Source organism: Ictidomys tridecemlineatus, chromosome 6, assembly GCF_052094955.1.
Source record: "Ictidomys tridecemlineatus isolate mIctTri1 chromosome 6, mIctTri1.hap1, whole genome shotgun sequence".
Classification (NCBI taxonomy): Eukaryota; Metazoa; Chordata; class Mammalia; order Rodentia; family Sciuridae; genus Ictidomys; species Ictidomys tridecemlineatus.
In genome coordinates, this window is record NC_135482.1 from 13,429,928 (window position 1) to 13,452,417 (window position 22,490).

At 50.1% G+C, this 22,490-nt stretch overlaps 1 protein-coding gene across 5 annotated transcripts in view; it reads right to left on the reverse strand.

Annotated features, from left to right (window-relative positions):
• Abtb3 (ankyrin repeat and BTB domain containing 3) overlaps positions 1-22,490 on the reverse strand; it is a 245,760-nt gene that overhangs the window by 36,165 nt on the left and 187,105 nt on the right. The gene's annotated exons all lie outside the window — the stretch shown is intronic.

Sequence of the window (22,490 nt, forward strand, 5' to 3'; positions counted from 1 at the left end):
AGCGTGCATTTGGCCACCAGGGGGAGCCGATGTGGCGCAGACAGACACAGGGCCCTGAGACCTGAGGCCTGCTGTTGAGATGGGGTCTAACCTGCATCCACACCTCAGGAAATGGGCGTCCAGCCAGGCCTCCCGGGGTCTATTTGTATGAGAGCCCTGGGAGGGACAATGAAAAGTACTGAGAGCTTACGACTGGCCAGGACCTGGACTCCAGGCTCAAGGCCTTTCCGTGGCCAATAGGAGAGTCAGCCACTCCCACATTGCTGGCAGGGTCTCCAGGAGGCCACCTGGGTCAAGGTGGGAAGGACTATAGGACACAGGCCTGGCTTCAGACATGGCATCAGCAACCAAGATGTAAGCTTCTAGGGCACGGACTGGGCTGTGCCTCGGGGCTTCTTGGCTCACTCACGGGGGTTTTGAACTTGGGTCTCCTGCAGCTAGGGTTACCAGATCAAGCAAATAAAAAAATACCAAAGAAATATTGCACGGGACACACTTATACTAAAACGTGATCCACTGTGTCTGAAATTAACTGGCGGTTCCATCTTTTATCTGGGAAAAGGCAGAACTATCTCCCAGGGAGAATACACAGAGAAACCATGGATCCCTCCAAAGTGTCTGCCTGTCTCCAGAGGAGAGGGATCCTTGGTGGGGCAGAAGCCTTAATTCAAGGGACCAACGGTCCTTAATGATGGCTAAAGAGTAACAGTCGCAGAGGACTCCGGGAAAGGTAAGGTGGGGCCTGTGTGTGTTGTATTGAAGTATCTGTACCCCACACTGGTGTGTGTGTGTGTGCCCAAATCCTGGAGAGCTATCAGACTTGACACACTGCAGGGACAACCTCCCGTCCCCTCCACCAATTTTTATTGTATTTATTTAATTTTCTGTCTCATCTTTATTTATTTTTCCATATTGTTATTGGTGCACTATGGGTCATATGTAACAGTGTGATCTGTTGTTCCATATTTGCACACACACACACACACACACACACACACAATATGACGATATCACTTCGCCAATATCATTCGCCAGTACTTCCCCTTTTCTCTCTGGGGGACAGCCTTTCTCCCAACATACTGCTACCCCATCTGGAAGAGGCTGCATTATGGAAGCCAGAGCTCTATCTAGGGACAAAGATGCTATCAACTGTCACTGTCACTGTCACGGAAAAACCCTTCCTGTCATTTCCTCTTTTTCTGTCTGTCTCCGAGTCCCTTGATGGCATCAATGCTCCATGGACTCATTCCAGTCAGCTTCTCTCCCCCTGCAGTCAGGCTACTTCCTCGTGACTGGGTAAACATTACTGAGCACCTACTGTGCACCAGGCCTCGTGCTGGGGAGCCCTGGAGGAGGGAGATGGATCCTCTGTTCAGAGCTCACAGGTTCATAAACAGATAATTCCAAGAAAATCAGAAGTGTTTACCAGCCTCACAGGTCCTTGATTTTAATTAGAAAGAGACAAATGGCAAAAAAAAAAAAAAAAAAAATACTGCAGCTAAGCTGATGATGATAATTGTCATTACGAGAAGTTGACATTTATTGAATACTTATTACTGAAATCTTTCCGTGTATTAACTCATACAAATATCCAACAAGCTGGTGATCTAAGTGCTGTTAGAAGACTCACTCCAGAGACGGGGGAACTGAGGCCAGGGAACGACCCAGGTCTCAGAGTTGACTAAGGGGCGAGCCAGGATTTGGCTGGGTGACCTGACATCCCATCCCATCCTCCTCTGCGGGACCTGGCAAGCTCCATCATGCCAATGTCTCCATACATCCAGCTCCTGCTTGAGCTACTCTCTCCATGTCCCTCAGACCCTCCAACTGCATGTCCCAAATGGAAGTTCTTATGAACACCCCTGGTCCCACCGTCCAAACCTGTCCCTGATCACCCACCACATTATCCACCCAGAACCCGTATCCATTCCACGGACTGTTGATTTTCCAAATCCATTTCCCAAATCCATCTCCTTCTCTCCACCGCCTGCCCTACCCGGGTCCTGAGTGCTGACCTCCACCTGTGGCTGGACCACTTCCATGCCTCCTGCAGCCCCCTGCTTTCATTCCCCATTCACACGCCCTCTCTTACCCAAGACCAGAGTGAGCGCCAGCATAAACAGGACCGGCATGCCCCACTTACCGCCTTCCAAGGCTGCCAGGGGACTGAGGATAAAATCCCGCCCCCACCCAGGGCCCCCCGCAGAGGCACCTTCATAATGTTTCCCATTCTGGCTTCACGGATTTGTTCTCCCACCAACAGAGGCGACGACTCCTTTTTCTTCACCATCCTGCCCACACGCATCTTTCATCTTTTTTGTTAGCAGCCATTCTAACAGATGTGAGGTGCTCCCTCCCCTACTGGGGTGGCCATTTGCCTTTCCCTGATTAGCGATGTTGAACATTTTCAGACACATCGTGGCCATTTGCATGCTTTCTTTTGAGAAGTGTCTATTCAGATGTTTTGCTCATTTTTAAATTATTTGTTTTCTTGCTACTGAGTTGAGTTCCTTATGTTTTGGGGATACTAAGCTCTTATCAGGTGTATGGCTGGCAAATACTTTGTCCCGTTCTGTAGGTTTTCTCTTCCTTCTGTTGATTGTTTCCTTTGCTGTGCAGGAGCTTCTGATTTGATTCAATCCCCTTTGTCTATTTTTTTTGCTTTTGTTGTCTATGCTTTGGGGAATGTATCCACATAATCACTTTCAAGACCCAAGTCATGGAGCAAAACTCTAAGTTTTTCTTCTGGCAGTTTTACAGTTTCAAGTCTTACATTTAAGTCTTGAATCCATTTCGATTTTATTTATTTATTTATTTTGGTACTGGGGAGTGAATCTGGAGGCGCTTAACCACTGAGCCACATCCCCAGCCATTTTTTTTTTTGTATTTTATTTAGAGACAGGGTCTCACTGGGTTACTTAGCGCCTTGTGAAATTGCTGAGGCTGGCACTGAACTCTACATCCTCCTGCCTCAGCCTCCCAAGCTGCTGGGATTAGGGGTGTGTGCCACTGAGCCCAGCTTGAGTTGCTATAGATCAGGATCTACTTCTCTTCTCTTGCCTGCTGATATCTACTGTTCCCAACACCATGTTTTTTTTTAAAGCATTATTTAAAACAAACTTTATTTTTATGTGGTGCTGAGGATTGAACCCAGTGCCTCGCACATGCTACGCAAGCGCTCCACCATTGAGCCACAGCCCCAGTCCAACATCAGGTATTTTTAAAGAGATGGTCCCTTCCTTATTTTAAGAGTCTTGGCACCAATCATCCTGAAAGCAGACCCAGGAAGCACCGGTTTATCAAGACTCCCTTGGACCCATAGAGGAAATAGAGTTCTGCCTACGGAACAAGAAAAGCAAAGCAGGTAAGAAGCATTTCCTACAAAAGCGTGAAAACACAGTTTCTGTTCAGCCCAGTTTGTTAGAGAATTTAATCCTGCAGCATTCCTGTGAACAGGGCCCGGAGCTCCACTTACTCTCTCTGGAAGTCCCTGTAGGATCTCCACTGCTGTCAACCGCAGGTCCCCCAGTGGCCCCAACTCTGTGTGCTCTCCTTTGTGCCTGACTTATCTATGCAGCAGTCTATTAAGCCAGTCGCCTGGGGCTTCACCAGAAGCTGACCAGCTTTGTGGTTTTCCCCTTGAGTGGCTTTCAACAACGCAATCAAAGAGCTGATCAATTTAAGTAAGAAGTTCAGCTCCCGAGATGGTCAATTTTTCTGATTTCTCAAGTGGTCCAGCCCCGAGAGACTTGCTCAATATCTTCCACCACTTCAGGGACGTGAGTGACTTGAGAAAGATGTTTTCCAGAGGCCAGCAGGGGGCCGGCTTGGCAAGGGACCGGGCTGCCTTTTCTCCCCAGACAGGAGACAGCAGACGGCTGATCTCTCGACGCCTTCCAAGCGACAGACGCAGGCTGGTGAGCCGCGGATCCCTGTGTGCATTATTATCCTTTAAAGCCAGTACAGAAGCTATGAGCATCAACTCTCCCTCCCTGGGTTCAAGTCCCGGTTCTGTGACTCAGTGGCTGTGTGATCTTGGGGCCGGTTACTTAGCCACTTTGTGATTTGATTTTCTCATCTGTAAAAGTAGCTTTAGTAATAATGCCGTCCTCACAGGGTTTTGGGTGTCAATCAAACGAGATAATCCGCGTACAGTGCTTAGCACACAGTTCTCGTTACACGTCAGATTCCTCATATCACAACTGTTATAAATTTACAAAGCCAAACACAGCTGTTTGGAAAGAATATACCTTACCTGGGAGAAGTACATACACAGGTTATACACAGAACAGTGCCTTCCTCGTGCTTCTTCTTCTTCTTCTTTTTTTTTTTTTTGGCACTAGGAATTGAACCCAGGGGTGCTTAACCACTGAGCCACATCCCCAGCCCTTTTTTATATTTTATTTTGCGACAAAGCCTCGCTGAGTTGCTTAGGGCCTTGCTAAGTTGCTGAGGCTGGCTTTGAACTTGGGACCCTCATCGTTGTGCTTCTTAAGGTCTCAAATGAGACACTGTGTCTAACAAGTACCTTCAGAATCCAGGCAATCCTCTCCCCATGGGGGAAGCCCAGCTCCCAGAAAGGCTGCCTCCTGGTTTTGCAGGCCAACTGCAGGCGATTTGACAGGGGCCCAGGAGAGTCAGTGTTGCACGAAAACACAGTTTCTGGAACAGTCCGGAAAGTGAGAAACGGCAGAGTCCTTAGGGTGCTGTGAGCCTGCCCAACGGGGATCCTGCTCTTTTCTTATCTGCTCTAGGGCTGATCCCAACCCCTCTGGTGCTAGAAGGTACCTGGCAGCTCCTGGGCACCCTGAGGGTCAGATGCAGTGTGACTCTGGGAAGCGTGTCTAGAGAGCAAGGGCTTTGCTCTCACACCTGGGTCACCCTGTGCCAGGTTGCTTACTCTCCTTTAGTTTTCTCATACATTACATGGGGATATCAACTTACTTTCTGTGTTTCACTTATTGAACATAGCACTTACTCCACACCAACTGCACTCTGAGCGTTTTACAGGTGTTAACTTGTTTAATTCTCATGATTATCCTCTGAGATGGACAATGTTTTAAGTCGATTTGACAAATAAGGAAAAGAGGGCACAGAGAGGTTAATGATTAGAGAGGTGACCTGCCTGAGGTTAACTGGTTGTGTTAGTCTGTTTCTGTTGCTATAACAAAATACCTGAAACCAGGTACTTAGAAAGAAACAGATTCATTTAGCTCACAGTTCTAGAGGCGGAAAGTCCAAGATTGGGAGACCCCCTTAGTTCTACCTCTGGTAAAGTCCCCTGATGTGACACATGGTGGCAGACAGCATTGTGGCAGAAGCGTGCACAAGAGGGAGAGATCACATGTCAGGATAGGAACCAGAGTTGGGTGGGGCCAATCTTGCTCTTCTATCACAACCTCTCTTAAGAACAAACCAGGGTCCCAGGACAGCGATCCCAGTCCCTATCTCTGGAAGCTTTTATTATCATACTGAAGACCAAGCCTTCAACGTATGAATGCAGGGGACAAACCCTATCCCAAAGATAACACTTGCTCCCGGTCACAGCTAACAAGGAGTCAGGATGTGAACCCAGTACCTGGCTTCCGATGGAGTCACTCCTCACGTCCCCGCTGGGCAATCTGCTGGCCAACAGGGGCTGCTCTGGTTGGGAAGCACAGGTTCCACAGGGTCCTCATACCAGATCTCAGAAATCTGTATCCCAGAGGCCCCTGAGACCACCCCCACAGTGAGAAATTACAAAGGCCACCCTGATTGCACACTACTTGTGCTAAGTGTTCAGTTTCTGCTACTTCAACTGATCCTCTCCTAGGAGGACATAAGGATGACCATTGTCCAATTCTGCCAGCAAGGGACCTGGCAGGGCTGAGTGTCTGACCCCAAAGCCTGTGATCCCACTGAGCAGTCCAGCCCAGTGCCTGAGCCCGGCACTCACATCCCCAAACTCCTTCTTATTGGCTATGGGACCTCAGGCAGGTCGCCTCTCGAAGCCTCAGTTTCCCCATCTGCAAAACAGGGATGATGATACAGTGCTCACTGACAAAACCTATAAAGAAGTGAACCACTCAGCACCATGTGTAAAGGGGTAAGAGCTGCCCCAAACTTGAACCACACACTCATGACTAGGATTCTGAAATTGCGGGTCCTCTCTCCAGGGATTTAACCAGCCCTCGCCATTCTCCAATCCCAGGCAGGTCCTTCCTGGATGCCAAGGCCTTTCGCAGCTGTTCTGTAGCCTGGTCACCTTGGGCCCAGCCCCACTGAGGCCTCTCACTTGCTGGGCCCAAGCTCCTGGCTGAAGCTTTCCATGTATACTGCCCACGTGCTTTTGCTCTCATTCATCCGGGCATCACCGACAGGCTGCCATCTGGGACTGGGAAATTTCCAAGGCCTGTCTCTGAAGCAACAGCCAGGGGCCTGTTCAGGGACCACACGAGGAGAGAGGCCATTGTACTCTGCTCACACAGAAAGTGCCAGAAGCCTACCACTGCAGGATACAGTCTGAGGTGTTTGGCTGTCTTGGGAAGGAAATGAGAGGACACAGCCCCACTAAGTTGCCTAGGCCCCAACGGTCCCTAATGTGGGTTACAGTTTGGCTCCCCAAGGCCACTGGTCAGACTAGCTCCCTGGGAAGAGAGCAAGGGCACAGACAATCAGAGAGACAGTAAACAGAGAACAGCTTCCTGAACACACTACAGTTAATACAATGACAGGCATTTATAAATAGTGCTCCATTTGCTAAGCTTTTCACATTAAGATTAACCTCACTTAATCTCCAAAATAAACTTCAAACGGCAGAACAAAAAACAGAGGCACTGAGATCCACTTTCTCACGGTCACACAGCTCTAGGTGGTGGAGCTGGCAGGGAACCCAGGCAGCTTGACTCAGCCCCCACTTACCTCTGGCTTAAACCCAAGGGCAAGTTTTAGAATCCCCATCACAACCTTAGGAAACGGGGACTCCAAGGAGCGAAGCATCTCATCCTAAGTCACCTGGCTCCGTGTCCCTCCATCAGCCCAGATCTGTGTCCCTCCACAGTCTAGGCTTCAGTTGCCCTTGTGTTTGTGCGAGTCCCCCGGCTCTGGTCCTGCCCAATTCCAGAGTTCACCAGTGGGCAGTACCACCCTGTGGATGCAGAGACGAACAGGAAGTGATTTCCACGCTGGAGAAGCTGCGGTCCCAGCCAAGCGCTGGGATTCCTTCCTTCACCCATATGCCTGTCCTGAGCGCCTGCCACGGTCTAGGCACCAGGTTAGATGCTGGAGTCCAGCAGCCGGTGCATCAGACATGGCCTTGTCCTTACGAGGAGGCCACCAACAAGGAGGGTAAGAGGCTGCACAGGTGACAGTGCCACTGAAAACGAAGGTCCCCGCGGACTCGAAGGAGAGAAACGGCTCTAACTCAAAATGAGAACTGAGAACACTCTGCCAGCCTTTCCCTCTCTCCCTGGGCACTCCGAGTTCTGACTTGTAGGGGAGGACGAAAATGCTGATGTCGCCTCTGAACGCTCAGGAACTCGCTGGAGGTGGCAGGGAGAGCCGCTGGTTGGAGGTTGCTGGTAACACACGCTCTTTAGGCTTTGCTGCGCGACCTTGAGCAATGTCCCGACCTCTGCCTCCTCCTCTATAAGATGCAAGAACAGCAAGTGCGCGGAAGGGTTCCCTGGAACGGAGTGCACTGCGCATGCGCGTCCCTTCTGGCCAGGCTGGACCCTCTCGGAAGGTGGATGCGCACCTGGGTGGGGGGGTGCGACGCTGACGATGACCATGGATTAGGCTGATGTGGCCCTGTGCCAGCTGTCTGCAGCACCCCAGGTGCTCAACAGCCAGCGCCCTCTCCAGGGTCTCTGGGGAACCCCCCGGGGGCGCCAAACAACACCCAAGCCAAGGACAGCCAACGGGTCACCTCTCGGGCTGCAGCTCTGACTGGCCGACATGACTGCCTGCAGCCTGGTGTGCAGGGCGATTCTGAGGCACGGCCATCATTAGAGAGGAAAGACACACACCCAGGCTCCGCAGGACACTTGGGGAAGCACCCCGCGAGGCAGGAAGAGAGCCGGGAAAACGGGGTTCTGTCACGGCTCTATCTACCACCAGGCAGGCGACAAGTCACCTCATTTCTCACAAGATTCCTCATCTGTGAAATGGGGGCAGGGCTGGCGAGCTCTTGGGTGCTTCCAAGCAGGACATTCTGAGTTGATGACAGTTGCCTGGAGCTCTGTCCCACTCTTTCCTAGGCAGTGGCCCCTCTCCCTGGCCCAGCCCACATCTCAGCTTCCCTGTCCTGCTTTGGTTTCATGAAGCACTTATCACCTGGGGAAGAAAGGGTGGCCATGTAGCTACCTGCCCACCCCCACCTCGGCACCCGTTTCCACTTCTTATAGGAACAGAGAATCACCTGCCCTCACAAGTCCAGCTGGGCACACTGCACTCAGCTGGGGATGGCACGTCCCCACCCTGTGTGGCTAGCTATGGCCAAGTGATTCAGTCTTCACCCACAAAACAGAAGCAGGAGTGACACAGTGACTTCTGGACCAGCTGTAACCGGATCTTACTGGCTTGCAAAAGCCAGCTATGTGCCTCTCCTTGACCCCCTGTCCAGTAACATCTCATTGCTGACTTGAAATCAGCCTTAGCAGAAGTTATCTAGACCATGGAAACTGGAAAACGCTACAGATCATGGCTCTTGGGACACGGGACGTGGGGCAGCTGTTTGGTGAACATTTACCACACACCACTGTCTAGGTCATTGCCTAAGAGGAAGCTTCCTGCCCTGGCTTTCCATTTGTTCCCTTCTCCAACCGGTAAGTGGACTTGTCAAACCACACAGGTGCCAATGCTCTAGGGTGGGGTCAGCAAACTTTTTCTTAAAAGTCAAGACAGTCACTATTTGAGGTTCGTAGGTCACATGGTCTCTGTTGTGGCTTCTCAGCTCTGCTACTAGAGGCTGAAAACAGCCATTGGTGACATGTAAGCCAATAGGCATGGCTAGGTTCCAATAAAACTTTATTTAAACACCAATATAGGAGGACAACTTGGGGGCCATGGTTTGCTGACCTCTGCTCTAAAGGAACTGCCAGGCAACCAGAGGGAGGGAAGCTGGGTCTTCCTAAGGTCTGCGTGGCACAGTTAGTCTATCAGCCTGCACAGGCTGACCTGTTACATGGGTGAGAAGTAATGTCACAGGGAAGTGTCGTACTCTGGAGTCATCCTGTAAGCAGCTGTCACCTGTCCAATACTTGGACTAAGAAAAGAAATGCCCCTGTGGCTCCTCTCCTCCTAGGCAGGGTGGACACACGCTTGACCTTGAACTGAAAAGGCCCAATCTGGCTGCTTTCTCCACCTCTGGGGAAAGGGTTGGTGTCTGCAGACCCAAGCAGATGGCGTCCAGGAGAGCAGGGCTTTTGTCCCCTGGAATCTGATGACGTCTCTGTGGCCCACAGGGACAGTGTGTGCTGAGTGTGCCTATGGTGACCCCCCCCCCCCAGGTGTCTGGCAGGACGCTGAGGCACACATCAGGGCTGCAGGTGCGTCCCACTGTGTGTGGCTCTTATTTCCCAGTTTAAAACTCAGCCTGCTGGGGCCACAAGACTGAGAGTTGCTGGTTACACTCTTATTTAAAAGCGGCCCAGTGATTTTCAGAGAGTCACAGAGAAAGTCTCATTCTGATCTTGCTGTGAGGAAGCAAGACGGGAAGAGAACTGAAGCAAGGGGGAAGGTGGAGGGGTGAGGAGTTAGGAAGGAAGGAAGGCAGGAGGGAGAGGTGCCTGCTGGGGCACAGAGGGAGGACCCCAGGGAGGGTGCTTATTTAAAAGCAGGAGTATTCCTACACTCAGGTGCATTTGGCAATTTCTAAGATATTTTTGATCATCATTGCTGCCACCTACTATGTGGAACCGAGGGCGCTGCTGATATCCTATAATGTCCCAGGCAGCCACATCCCATCCTTACTGCACCAAAGAATTATCCAGCTGCAAAAGTCAATAGTGCTGAGGTTGAGAAACCTTGGTGTCGGATAATAAAACATTTTTGCCTCACTTCTTACATATCAAGTCATTCCCATTACAGGATTCTGTAAGTGTGAATCAAATGGTGCCTTCAGAAATGAGTCATGAAATGGCAAATTGGAGACTATGGGCCTGTCTTGGATAGGCCCCTCCTTATACAGCCTTTGTTAAATCCCTTTCACAGTCTTCATGCTCTAGAGTTGATGATTTTTTTTTTCCTTTTCTTTTGGGTAGCAAAGAGATTAACAAATTGAGAGTTCTTTGTGCTGAAGTAAGCTACACCAAGATTTCTGTGCACCTTTCTAAGAAAGAAAAAAAATTATATTATTGCAGCAAATGGAACATATAATGCTTGTGAAGTCCCTAGGAGAAATCTTGGCCCCAAAATTGTGCCTACTTGCTATTTAATGCTGCCACTAAAGTACAGAAAAGAACCAGCTCATTAAACCTGCCTTGGATAAGGAAAAGCGCATGTGGCTAGCCTATCTACTTTGGGAAAGACATCAAGGGGCCTGGACCCTTCTTTCCCCTTTAGAAGTGGAGGCCCAGTTAGTGGCAAAAACCAGTGTCTTTGCTTCCTGGGAAATTCTGTGTCTGTCTGAATATACTTAAAAGGTTCATCTCAAAAGCAAGGGCTGCAAACATCCAGGAGAATGGAACGAGTGTGCTCATATCATATCACAAGATGCGAAAGTCTTGTCACATTAGTAGACAATGATGAAGCAGCATTATATAAGTCTTGCTTTGGCACCATGGCTTATTAAGAAAAGTGAAAAAAAGGGTCTCCCTATAGAGAAAGGAGTCACCTCTGTTTAAGGATGTGAGCTCTTAATGCTTTCCTTCTGGTAGAGAATGATTATTGTCCTTCAGAATTGCTTATCTTCTTCTTGTATTGTTGTAGGACTAGGAGTGTTAACTGGCCACATGGCTGTTAAAGACAGACTACATTTCCCAGGTTCCCTTGTGGCCATGCATGATCACATGACTAAGTGCTGGCCAATAGGAAGTCCTCCTACTTTCCTTCTTCCCATTGGGTAGATATGTCCTGCTGGGTGGGGCATGCAGAGAAGGTACCGCCCAAGGGACAGCAGAGCAACAAGAGGGAAGGTGCCTGGGTTCTGACTTCCTGGAGCTGCTGGGATAGTCCCAGACTTCTTGTCTGGATTGTTGCGAGAGGGAAAATTTTAACCCCCGTCTTATCAAGCCCAGGTATTCTGCCTATTTGTTGCTACTAACTAATTTATATTCTAAATGATATATTCCACAAATGGCTTTTAAAGTTAAATAAACTCAGTGAAGCACACAGGAAACTGTGAGTATAGCCAGCTACTGTGCTAAGTGCTACAGATTCAAAGATGAAAGCACACAACATCCTCCAAGGAGTTCTAGAAAGAGCTGATGATCTTCTTTAATAACAATTTTCATGGATAAACAAAGCAACCCCTGAGGTATGAGGACAAAGTTCCAGTGTTACAACCCTAAAATGTCCTCACAGTAACCCCAGCCCCCTAAGACACTCTTTTTCTGTAAAGGGCTGGGTAGTAAATATTTTAGGTTTTGTAGGTCATATGGTCTCTCCCATAGCAGCCTACCTGTGCCACTGTAGGGGGAAAGCAGCCACAGAAAATACCAAAAACCAGGTGCGGCTGAAGAGAGGGAACAGGAGGCTGGAGTTTGCTGGTCCCTGCTCTATATTAAATATTTAATAGAACAGCCTTCTCTTTGAGATTTATAAGAAATATAAGATGTTAAAAGATCTGAGAATTTTTTAAAAGCCTACTTAATTTCATTTAAGCTGGTGTTTCCCAAATTTATTGCATCTCTTAACATGTTTTTTAATGCTTATTAATATCCCAGAACTGGCCTTCTGAACGTGCTGCTGCAAATACTGGCCAAGTAGATGACTTTTATCATGAATGCGTCATTTTAGGCACATGTAAAATAGAGACTAATATGTTAATCACCTGCATGTTGACCATCCAGCCAAGACGAAAAAATAAAGCATCACATGTATGAACAAAGGCCTTACGCACTTCTCTGGATTCTATCATTGATTCTACCTCCCTGACAGGACCTTCTCTCTTGAATTTGTCATTTATAATCCCTGTGTATGCTTTCTACTTTTTACTACATATTCACAAATTCCTAACACTAGACACTCTCTTTTGCTTGTTGGCAAACTTTATCTAAATCTTTTGTTTTTGCACAACATTTGGGAGTTGGCCGTGTGGTAACATATATTTCTAGTTCATTTATTTTCATTGCTGCTTGGCTTTCTGTTAAATTAACATACCATAATTTATTTACCCATTTGCCTAGAGAAAGCTTGTTATTTCTCTCTTCTGCTGTTATACACACTGAGCCTATAAGCATCTCTGTACGTGTCTCCTTATTTCCATGTGGAAGTGTTTCTCTGGGGTGTAGACATAGGAGTAGAATCATGTGTTTTTGAGTTTACTTGAAAGTGGATTCAGAGTCCCCTCCAGTGGTGTTTAAGAGTTATCACTGCTCTCTATCTTCACTCCGATCTGGTATTATCAGACTTTAATATTTTTTTTTTTTTTTTTTTTTGCCACCTGAGCAGTATGAAATGCATCCCTGGGCGAGGTTCTGATTTACATTTGCAGGATTCCCAGCTGAGCCTGTCTCCCATCTCTCTTGGCCACGTGGTAGGCTGTTTCTGTCTCAAGTCTTCTCAGGGACTTCTGGCAATGGCCAAAGCTGACAGGTGCATCTGAATTCCTAAAAGGATCTGGGGCTGGTGGCTGAGACTTTCCACGTGAACCTGTGAGTCTGTCCAAAGGTGACTTTGACCTTTCCCTCGAGTCTTTGACTGAAACTGCCTTGACTAGCAAGGGAACGTGAGCTTTGGAGTCGGGCAGACGGGGTTCAAGTGCCAGATGGGACATGTTCTTCATGTCACTGTGGGGGGTTCCTAGCCTCCTCAGCTGTAGGCGGCAGTGGGGGGGGGAGGGAGCCCCTCAGAGGGCTTGGGATTGCTGAATGGAGGGTGCACAAGAAACACCTGGGCCTGGGCCTGGTCCCCGCAGGCTCTTGAGTGATCTGTCATCTCGTAGAGATTTAAGAGAGTGAGTCAAAGCTTCTCTTATTTCCTTCTCCTCTCCATGTCTCATTTCTCCACAGGCCAGGGCGTTACTGTCATTCTGCACATCTAATGTCTGACTGCAAAACCAAATAACTTCCAGAGCTGGAAAAGACCCTGGGGACCTCTGGTGGACCCCACCTTCCGGAGGGTGATGTAATGGGGGTTAAAGGACAGAATAACTTGGAGACACGGCACATGCACAGTGGCGTGGAGATGCCTCTGAGCTTTGGGCCTCCCAAAAGAGGCCCAAAAGAGGATTTGACCGCTCCTTTGTTGTTAGCAAGAACACCTCTGCCCTGGCTTTGTCCCGAGCTCTTTGTGCTAAATACACAACTCCGCAGTAAGTCCTGGTCACCTGACTCATTGCCCAGGAAAGTCACTAATACTCTAAACTAGAGCTTGGGAGCTCTGCTGGCCTGTGAGGAAATAAGCACGTTGGGTAGAGAGCGAATACAACTAAGAGAGGGCCACCAAATCAATAGATCAAACCTCTGCTCCTCAGGAGGCCAGATCCCACGTGGCAAGCTACAGACCCTCAAACCGCCGGCCTGGGCCGGAAGCCCTGATTTGGAACCGAGCCCCGGTGCTACTTAAGATGCAGTTCTCCGTGTGGGCTGTGAGCGCCAAACGTGTTTCTGTTTTGGTTTCAACACTTTGAAGGCTTGGAACCAGTTCCAAGTGTTGGCAGACCATCTGTGGCCTGCAGTCTGGCTTCCGCCCACACCGGGCTGTTGCTCAGGCCCTGCTGTGAAGGGCACTTCCCCCTGCCAGGGCTGGTGGCCTCTTTTCAGCCTGCAGTGTCTCAATTCTAGATGCTGGTGACCCCGCTCCGTCTCAGATTCCTGTCTCTCGGCTTCTGTAGGCTCTTCTCTGACCTGGACCACCGCTCCTTGTCTCAGGGTGCCGCCTCTTCACCCGTCGCTTCCTGGGGGTGATCTCATCCACACCCATGACTTCAATAGCGCCTGTTTGCCTGAGTGGCCCCCCACCCCCACCCCAAAGGCTCCTTTAGCTAAGACCTCTCTTTTCTGAGGTCTCGCCTGAGTTCTCAGCTGCCTCCCATTGTCTCTCCTTGAAATCTTTGTGCCTATGAATTAGTCCAGGAAAAGCCCAGTCTGGTCACCTACAGAACCATCAATGCACTTCACGACAGCCCTGGGGACCATTCATTCATTATTGACTACTGGGCTCCAACTATGTGCTTGGCCCCACAATTAAGGTGGCTGATTTCTGCCCCAGTCCTGAAGAAGCAGCCAGTTGTCTTAGGTGACAGTCCATGCTGTGACCCTTTTTTTCAGAAGACTGTACACCCCTAGTAACTGCCCAAGCTCTGCTCCCTTTGGACAAGGCCCAGTCAATCCGGGGCCACATTTGCTGTCTGTTCATCTTCTCTTCTCCGTCTGCTCTCTCTTCCCATTAGTGACCCCATTATGAGGACTCAATTGCTCTGGACAAGGTTGGGGACTCCAGCCAATGCTGGCCTTCCGAATCTTAAACTTCAGAGATGAGTCACACAGAAGAACTCTGGGATCCCAGAGGTGAGGACAGTGGCTCCCAAGCCAGCCATCCCTGGCTGGTGTTCTTCCTGCTTCCTGGGGAGCAGCCCAGTGGCAAACTCAGCCACAAACCATTTCCCTGAGGGCAGCCTCCACACTGTTCCCTTGCCCTCCCAGCCTGCACGGTCCAGGGGGAGGAAATAAGGGTAATAGTCAAACCTTAACAGGCATTACTGCGACACAAGCCTTTGGTAAATGGTTTCTACAAATCATTTCACTCAATCCTCCCCACAATCTTAAGACGTGGGGATATTATTGTCTCCATTTTACAGATACAGAAACTGAGGCCCAGAGGGCATGAATTACTCGCCTAAGGTCACACAAAGATTAAGCGTCAAGTCAGGATGGAATCCAGGTCATTAGCTGCAAGGCCTGTGTTCCCTGTACTGTGTTCTGCCTCCTCTTTAAGCAGATGTGGGTGAGCACTACTCCCTGGTAACCCTGCTCCGATGGGGAAGCCGGTAACGACCTCTCAGTTAGATGAACAAGGGACATTTTCCAAACCAAACCCATGACGACTTCTCCTGAAGTGCCCTTTGAAAAAAGCATCCTTAGTGGCACAGGTTCCCAAGCTAGACACCCGCAGAGTCAATTTTTCTTTTCTTTTGTGAGCTGGGGCGGAACTCTGAGCCTCACTCACGCTAGGCAAGCACTCTGCCGCTGAGCGGCCGCCCCAGCCCAGAGTCAACTTCTAACATAAAAATTTGGGAGTAGAGAACACACATGGGCTCCAAAACCCGACAGCCAAGGGCATTTCCCTCCAGCCTCTCCTCCCAGAAAGACCCGAGGGACTTGGGGTGGGCCCTAAGCTACTGTGACTACTGTCCTCGGAAGAAGATGGAATGTGGGACACAGACCCGGAGGGAAGACAGCCTTGTGCAGACGGAGGCAGAGACCAGAGTGGCGCTGCCACAGCTGAATGATGCCTCGGGCTATGGGAGCTGGGGACAGTAAGACTCCAGCCTAGAGGTTTTGGAGGGAGCCCACTCTCCTGGCCCCTTGATCTTGGACTTTCAGCCTCCAGACTGTGAGACATTGAACATCTGTTGTTTTCCGAGCCCTGGGCAGTGGAGTTTTGTTAGGGCAGCCCTAGCTCAGTCACACCCACTCCCCATTCCCCTTGGCAGGCCACTCTGGGCTCATTTATTAATCGGTGCATTATAACTATACCTAATAGTGGGATCCATTGTGCCACGGGCATCCATGTACATGCACGTCACCTAAGGGGTTATTTGTTCGTATCTTTCCTTACAGAGATGGGTTAGGTACCACGTTGACACCTTCCACACTGTTCTGAATGGTTTTTCTTATTTGAAAACACTCCAGGGCCATTCTTTTTATTGTGATAGAATCTACATAAAATTCATCATCTTGAAAGTGTCTAGTTCTGGGGCATTAAGTCTATTCCCATTATGGTGCAATTCGGGCCACCCAGACAGCTCTACCTGAAACCCTGCGTCCGTCACGCCCCTCCCCGAGCCTAACACTGAATGCCACTTGTCCCCTCTGTGTCTCTCTGGTCCTTCCTCCTCTCTCCATCTTCTGCTTCTGCCTTCATTCTGGCTGCCAGCATCTCACCTGGATCACTGGACCCCAGAGTCCCTGAACCCTGCTACCCGGGTCCATCTTCCATTTGACTGGTAGGCAACTCTTGCAAAAATATGAGTCTGATGTCATTTCCCGACTTAAAAATCTGCAACAGCTCTGGCCTCCTGCAGGATAAGTCAGAGTTCTTTGGCATGGCGCACAGGACCCTTCCGGGATGAATCTGGCCCCGCTTCCAGCTCTGCAGCCAGCAGCTGGGAGCCAGTCCTCAGTGGCTGTTAGAACCTGTGCCCTCTGTGGATTCCTGTGCGTCCTGCATCCGCAGTCCCACCTGGAGGTCTGAGCACGTGCTCTTCCTCTGCATGGATTCATTGCTCTAGAGCTTTCCTCCCTTATTTCCTCCCTTCACTTCTCCACCTGATACACTCCTGTTCAGTTTTCAGAAAACAGATCAAGTAGCACCTCTGCACGGAGGTCACCAGCTCCCCCCAGCCTAGATCTTGACTGACAGCTGTCGGTAGGCACCGGGGGTTTCTGTCATTATTCCTGGATGTCTCTGTGCAGCTGAGCACATAGTAGGCCAGTCATTTGGCAGGCTCTCGGTAGGTGCTTGCAGAGTGCAAGGCTGCCCGTCTAGCTCAGCTCCCTAAGCAGGCTCTGTGTCCTGTCCCTGACCCTGCTGGGGAGGACAGTTACGCCCCAGAGTGACTCCCCTGGGATCAGGAGGCTTTTCCCTTGCTTCCAGGAGGCGCTAATGCACTGACCTCAGTGGGGGGGGGGAGGCAGCTCCATGCTGGGTCACCATGGCAGCGTGGAGGCTGATCTCCTGGAGGTGAAGGAGGGGCCGGCCTTCCCTGAATGCTCTCACAGCGGCCCAGCTGAGAGTCCAGGGCGGGAAGGACAGTGGGAGCTGTGTGTCCAGGGCGGGAAGGACAAGGGCACACAGGGAGAGGAGAGAGCGGACTGCAAGGGCTGAGGAGCTTTCCAGCTTCCCATGGCGCCACAGAGGCCCAGGTGCTCAGCCTCTGCAGCGGATCTTCTGGGGGAGAGAACGGGGAGGCCCAAGGTCAGGCGTCAGGGGAGTCCATGGACCTGAGGAGGGAAACGGCTGATGGGGCTGGGCTTCCGCACCCACTCACCCTCCACCTGTATTTTCTCCCTAGGCCCTTGTCAAATATTCATTAAGGCGGCGTGTGACACTGCCACTTCCCCCAGGGTCCTGACGTGCTCTCCGAACGCCCAATCTGTTCCTCTCTGCCCCGCGCCCTCTCTCCTTCTGGTAGTGCTCAGGCTCTGGGGGACGCTGAGGAGCTCATTTGGTCACTATTGATTAGGGTGCATCCTTCTGGTGGCAGGAGGATAGTGTCCTCGGAGCCCAGAACAAGCTCAGGGACCCCATGGACCTGGGGAGGGCGTGGGTGGCACAGTGGCCCTCTGGATCCGTGGCTCTGTGGATTCCACCAACCGTGGACTGAAAACAATTAGGGAAACAATTGCATCTGGCTGAACACGTGCAGACTTTCCCCTTATGATTATTCCCTGCAGAATACAGTCTAACAACAAATTACACAGCGCTTACCTGTGTTTGGAAAGTGAGCAACCTAGAGAGGAGTCAGAGCCTACGGGATATGCGCAGCGACATCACTCTGTGCCATTTTATATAAGGGGCCCGAGCTTTCCCAGGTTTGGCATCCTGGAGCCGACCTCTGCGCCTACCCAGGGATGGCTGTGGGATGCCAGGGTTAGCCTTCCCCTGGTCTGGATGATCTTCTCAGAGAGATGTTCTCCTGTGTGGGCCCCGAAGGCCATCGGCACCCTAGACCTGTCTGGAGAATGAACCTGAACTTCCAGCTGTCATTACAGGTGGCCAGCTGGGCCCACCTGTCAGACTCCAGGTGCCCAGGAGACCTGGGAAGGTGGAAAGTAGCAGGTCGGCCCATGGTGCCACCTGTTTGTTCAGTTCATCCCTGACCTTCCGCCATGGTCCTCCAGCCCAGGGAGCAGTGGCCACTCCCATCCTTACAGAGGATGGACCAAGCCCTGTGTGATAGGGAAGTGACTTGCTCCAGGTCACCTGGTAGAAAGCAGCAGACCTACACAACAGCATCTGAGTCTTGGCACTTAGTAGGCGCTACTGAAGACCACAGGGAAGCCAAGGCAGGAACACAATGGCCCAGGTCCCCCGAATCCCCTCTAATACGCTGCACCTTATCACTCTGGGCTTTTCCATGTGGGGACAACTCAAATTCTGGTCTGAAACACTTGTAAAAAGATGGGGCATTTTCTGGAAGGAGCTCACAGTTCTAATGACCCCCAAATCCTGTTGAATGATGCCATTTGTCAGCTGAGGGAGGCCCCAGTAAGGTCCCCTGACTTCTTCTCTATCCACACAGCCAGAACAGAAACACTGCCGCTTACAAACATGAAGGAACCCACAGCATTTATTTTTGCATCTCCTGAAGAGTTTCAAAACCCATAATTAAGGAAACAAGGAGTCCTGCCGAGGCGTATTAACCATCCTGTCCTTCCCCTCCTCCGCTCCGACTCCCTCACCTCACAAAGAAGGAAAAAAAAAATCTGGCTTCACCACGTTTGGATTACCTGACCCTCTGACTAAGGCAGACCAAATGGGTCACCCTGTTGGCTCAGAAGCCACAGCCGCACAGAGCGGCTTCCCTCTGAACACCTGATCACCATGGCGAGGCTCTGCTGTCGCTAAGTGGGGACAAAGACAGAGCTCCAGCAGCATTTGACCAAGGTCGCTGTGCAGATCTGGCACTAGTGCCAGACCTGGGGATCCTCGACTCCGGCTCCAGGCTGCCTCCCTCCAGGAAGCCTGCGCCAGCTGCCTGGCAATTATATGTGCTAATGTCACCAGCACTCCAGCCGCCAAGGCCACTTTCCCGCATTTGTTAGAACACCAATGACCCTCACCTTTCCTGGCTTGTTTATGCTTAGGGAGGGAGGGGAGCCGGGCTCTCTCCCAGAACCAGGAGCCCGCCTGCTAACGTCTAGGCTGAGGGACTGGGAAGAGAAACAAGGACACTAGTGGTACCTCCTCTGGGGAAGTCCTCCATGCTAGACCTGCTCTGGGCTTCAGTGACTTGGGGTGGGTGCCATAACCCCAAGAAGCCTTGGCCTCCTTCTCTGTAAAATGGGGTAATGAATCTATTTTGCATAAGTTGTTGCTGCTGGTTGTGGACAAGCCTTGAGGTCAGTTTGAATAAGGGACAGAGTGGGTCCTTTGTGTTTTTGCTGGGTGTCTGAACGAACTAAATGTCTTTGTTCCTGTTACCTGCAAAATGGAGCTGGTAATTGTTCACATTTAAGGAGATTGGAAGTATACACACACACACACACACACACACACACACACACACACACACACACACTGACCAGACTGAAAAACAAGCACTCTTTTTCTTGAACTGAATTTTTTTTTCAAGTTAACGTAACTTGTGAGTTTTACACCTACTGTTTAGGAAAGCCAACAAAATACTATACGGTGCTCCTTGGTGTCTGTGGGAACACCCTGAGGACAGCAGAATCTGCTGATGCTCAAATCCCTCATATAAAAACGGCAAAGTATGTGCACGTAACCTAATGTGCATCTTTCTGTGTACTTTAAATAATCCCTAGATGACTTATCATACCCAGTACAATGTAAATGCTGCGGAAATAGTTGTTGTACTACAGTACCTAGGGGATAACAAATATGTGCATATTCAGTACCGGAAAAAATTCCAAAGTATTTTTGCTGTGCCGTTGGTTGAATCTGCAGACTCAGAAACTGCAGGTTTGGAGGGTCGCCGGTCTCTCGGTTCTCTCTTTCTTTAAGGTGACCATCCACATTTAATGAGATTTTAGCTTGAACAATCAAAGAGCACATTTTCTGTGTACAAATTGTCATTCGGGAGACACACAAGTCAAGGGTGGAGGGATAGATGACTAAAAAGAGCCCAGGGCCTCCTGTGAGACTGACCCCCTTGCTCCCCTGTGCATTGTGGCTTCTGAGCTCATCACATTCGCATCCCAAACGCCAGGGCTGAGGCCTCAAAGTGGACAGATGAGAGACGGAACCCTTGGTGTGACTGTCAGAATGACACTCAGGTGGTCACTAGACCGTGCTCTGTGCTGAAGGGGGGTGCAGAGGTGGAGAGCTCCCCGAGGCTCAGGTTTGGTGTATGGAATTCTGAGGAGGAACAGAGTCATCGAGAAGAGGGCTGCCGGCTGGGGTGGTGGCTCAGTGGTAGAGCACTGGCCTGGGATGTGCGAGGCCCTGGGTTCGATCCTCAGCACCACGTACAAGTAAATGAATAAAATAAAAAAGATCCATTTTTGACAACTTAAAAAATATTAAGAAGAAGAAGAAGAGGGCTACCAGGGTCCTCTGAGAGGACTATCTAGTTCTAGGGTGGGGAACCAGAAAAGCTATACATCACCCATCCCTTGTACCTACAGGGGATTGATGCCAGGATCCCCTGTAGTCACCCAAATCCCCAGATGCTCAAGTCCCCCCTATAAAATGGTGCAGCATCTGACGTCACCAACATGATCCTCCTGTGCACTTTACATGATCTCCACGTTACGTATAATACCTCGTGCAATGAAGATGTTATGCAAGCAGCAGTTAGACTATAATGTCCAGGCCATAGTGACCAGAAGAAGTCATTGGATTATGTTCAGTACAGACAGAATTCTCTTCTCAACTATTTTTCACCTGCAGCTGGCTGAACCCCTGGATATGGAGGGCCAGTGTGGCTCTACTTTTGGTGCCTGGTTCGTTATCCAACTCCTGACCCGGTCACTTAATATCTGTGTGATCCTGGGCGTTACCTAATGTCTCTGGGCCTTGATTTTCTTCTCTGTAAAATGGGGCAACATTATTTTTCTGGACAGCAATGTTTATTTTGAGGTTCATATTAGAACACATTAAAGGCTTTCCAAAACCATAAAGCAACGTTCCCGAGTATGAGCCTCTATTGCTTTTCAGGGTAGTAGAGACTTTGAGATTCTACTTATTTCCTTTTGGGTGTTGTCTATATGGAGGCTTCACATTCATGACCTCATGTTGTGCTTTCACTAACCTCTGAGGGGGGGCTGCTAATAATATCCCCAAGTTACTGACGGGGAAATGAAGGTTCAGAGAGGTTAACTAGCTTGCCCAAGATTGCACAGCTAAATTAACTGTGGTGGTGGCATTTGGATCCAGGCAATGGTACCCTGGAGCCCAGGCTCCTAACCGTAGGCTCTGACTTCTGGGAGCACGACAGACAAAGAACACTCTGTCAGTAAACATTGAGGAAATGTCTTACTCTCCCCACCCTGCAGTGGATCAGGGCTTATTTCAACCAGGAGAGCTGGAGCCCCAAGGGTACCCCAGGTTGGAGCTGGGGACAGTGAGCCATGGGTAGGGTACCACCCTAAGAAACAGAAGACAGGAGAGTCTGGTGGGCAGAGGCTGAACTTTGGCCTAGAGTCACTATAATCTCTTCCTGGCCCTTCCACCTACAAGCTACCCCACCAATGGCTTCCTCATCTGCAACATGGGAAGCAACCTCATGAGGCTGCTGCAGGGATTAAAGGAGACAGGCAATGAGTGCAATTGTCTCGTTGCAGGTGATGACGGACACATAGTACCTGCTCAATAAACCGCTGCTCCCAGCCTTTCCCCGAGAACGACTATTGTTCTAGGTGCCATGGTGGCCAGCTAGGAACGGACTAGTCAGAGAAACCTGAAGGCAGAAAAGCTCAGGGGTTAGAATACAGGCCTGGGTCTGGCGATCTGAATTCATATCCTGAGCATTTACTACTCCAGTGACCTTGGGTATAAGACTTAACCTACCTGGGCCTCAGTTTCTTTGTCTTTGATGAGGGTGTAATAATCAACTATTTGATAGGATTTGGGAGAATATTAGACATTAATCCATATAAAGCACCTAAAACAGGACCCAGCGTGAGGCAAACAGTCATAGAGCTAGCAGTCAAGACCCATCAGTGCCTTCTGTGTTCTTGGGCCCTGAGGCCGTCCGGGGCTTCGGTGGGCCACCTTTTATCCTGCAGAGCCTCAATTTCCTTGCAGACCCCAGTCAGATCCTGCAAGGGCAGAAATCTCTGTAGCTTGGCCGGTGATCAAGGCAGACAAACCAGAGAGACAGCTTCTCATCAGGTGGGTGGAAGGGAATTTGAAGATTTTTGAAAACAGTGATAAAGATCCCAGGAAATGGCTCAAGAAACCAGGAAAACACACACACACACAAACACACGAGAGCACAA